Raw genomic sequence first — 2,980 nt, 5'->3', positions numbered from 1 at the left:
ATATATATATATATATATATATATATATATATATATATATATATATACACACACACACATATGTATGTATTAAGTATGTATGACTTTTTCTTTGTGTTTGTGTGGGTGTCTGGGTGTGTTTGTGTGTTGCATTTATATACATAGAATGTCATGGGGATTGCAATTTCTCCGATTCGATTCATTCTGCTAACGTTTGTTTATGATAGGCTGATGGTAGCTACGTTGATGATGATGATGATGATGGTGGCGGTGGTGGTGGTGGTGGTGGTCGTCGTCGTCGTAGCACTGGCAGGTTTGGTGATTGTAAATGTTGTGGTGACGGACGGCAGAAACGTTGCTCCTACTGATGACGATGATGACGACGAAGACGACGACGACAATGATGATGATGATGCTGATGACGACGACTACGATGATGATGATGATGATATCGGCAACGATAAAAGTAATCCGCAAGAAGATTGAGAATAAAAACAAATAAAATGAAAAAAAAAAAGAGTGAAAAGATGCTTGAAGTAAAAAATACATAAATAGCGAAAAACATTCGAAAACAAAGAAAGCAAATAAACAACAACAATAATAACAAATGAAAAAAAATTCTAATGGAGAAAATAGTGTAGTTTATTATAACAGAAAATAAATTCATAAAACAGAAATTAGTATATTTTTGCCAAGAGGGCAACTGATAAATAAACATTGCTAAAAGAATATAAGTAAGCTTATTACATGATGTTTGGGCAAACTCCATTTTGGTTAACGTCTAGCTTTTTATGCTGGTCCTTAAATGTCGTTACATAGACGCTACCGACAAACATGAACGACGCAGGTGAGTGATATTCCGAGCGACGGTGACTATAATTTAATTAATCACAAATGGTGAAGGCACGTGCCTCGGTTGTCAGTGTTTCGCGTTTGCAAATATGAGGTTGTGAGTTCGATTCCGTGAAACTTTATATCTGTTCCTCCAGTTCACCTCAGCTGAAGAAATGAGATGCGGTGTCACTGGTGCCAAGCTGTATCGGCCCATTTGCTTTTCCCTTGGACAACATCAGTGGCGTGGAGTGGAGAGGCTGGTATGCATGGGTGACTGCTGGTCTTCCATAAACAACCTTGCCGGACTTGTGCCTCAGAGGGTAACTGTCTACGTGTAATCTCATGGTCATTCATGGCTGAAGGGGCCTCTCTTTGTTAGCTTTTTCACACAGATAAAGGCACGAATATTGGCAACTCCCGAGCGTGGATCTGGTGTTACTTATTTGGGCCGGGGAAATCACGGGATACATTCACGGAGCAGGAGAAGCTTTGATAAAATCGTTTTGCACGAATAAATTCTATATCTGATACCTTTAAACGTTTTATCTTTTATATGTTGTCTTTTAATTGTGTTAGGCATTAGACTGCGGCCATGCTGGGGCACCGATTTTTTGATGAATTTGTAGTCAAATAAATCGACTCCAACGCGTATTTTTGTATTAAGCTAGTACTTTTAAAACGCGCTTTTTACCGAATGGTCAAGTTACGGCGACGTTTGCTGCCACCGTTTTGTCAAATGTGCCGACGACCAATCTTACTAGCACCTTCTTTTTAAATCCTACCGGATGTACACTAAATCACTAAATTTTATTCATTTTCAAATCTAAAACAAAATTCCAAACTAAAATATTTCGGCCATTTGAAGTAGGAAAAAGCAAAAACTGGATAATTCTCTTGTTTTCTGGTTTTCCCGTTTTCCTTTTTGCTTTTAAACATTAATAATTTCTGATGATTTGCTACACTGGTTAATAATATTTGGCTGCCCGTCAAACAGACGCTTCTTCCACTGGCTTAAAGAAAAAAATTCTATTATTTAATATTATTAATTTAATATTATATTTGTGTAATTATTTAATAGATACATTTCCTTGTTACAGAAGTTACTTTATATAATAAGAGTTTTATAATTACAGACGAAAACCAGTCTCGCTATATATGCGATAAATACAAAATGTCTATAGATGTGTGTGTGTGTGTGTATGTGTGTGTGTGCATACGTGTGTGTGTGTGTGAATGTGTGTGTGTGTGTGTGCGTAGCGTATCCTAAATATTGTCACTATTTTATTCTTTTCTTATGTCTTTGCTAATTCACTTACAGTCTAGTTAATAATATTATAGCTCAAACTCAGTAATGCCTTGTTTACCATATTTTTGGCATTACTTTATCTTTGGCAATTAACTAAGTCTTAAATATTAATCTAATGCATCTAGAATATTCCTTCCAAACCATATCTTCCATTCCTAAGTACTTGTAAGTCTAAGTTTGGTCTAATTATCTTATCTGTGTTCGTTTATTTGAAATGAGTTTTTATTGGCAATTTCCTCTCTGCAGGGTTACCTCAGTGCATCTTTTTTTTTTTTTTGAAATTTCATTTCCAGCCAATTTCTCTTTGAAGTTTACAGACACAAAACTGCGCCCATTTGTCCAGTTCTGTAGAGAGATGCGAATAACGCATTCGATATCGTGTTACGATAATTATTATAGAAATATTGATTTCAAATTTTGGCCCAAGGCCAGCAATTTCCGAAGAGAAGACAAGACAATTGCATCGACTCCAGTGTTAAACTTGTTCTTATTTTGTCGACTCTGAAAGGATGGAACGCAAAGGCGACATCGGCAGAAATTTGAATTAAGAAAGAAAATTCGGACAAAATGCCTAGCGGCATTTCGTCCGCCTTTTTTTCGCTGAACCAGTCAATCACTAAAGTCGATGCAATCGTCTTGCGTCGCTCCGTTCAGAATAACTGTATCGAAATTAGAAATATCATCATCATTATTATTATTATTAATTAAGGCAGCGAGCTGGCAGAATCGTTAACACGTTGGCCGAAATGCTTAGCAGCATTTCGGCGTCGTTTCAAATTCCCCCGAGTTCGACTTTGCCTTTCATTGTTTCGGGGTCGATAAATTAAGTACCAGTTAAACACCGGGATCGATGTAATTGAT

Source organism: Octopus bimaculoides, chromosome 22 (assembly GCF_001194135.2).
Source record: "Octopus bimaculoides isolate UCB-OBI-ISO-001 chromosome 22, ASM119413v2, whole genome shotgun sequence".
In the NCBI taxonomy this organism is placed as follows: Eukaryota; Metazoa; Mollusca; class Cephalopoda; order Octopoda; family Octopodidae; genus Octopus; species Octopus bimaculoides.
Note: the sequence above shows the minus strand (reverse complement) of the source record.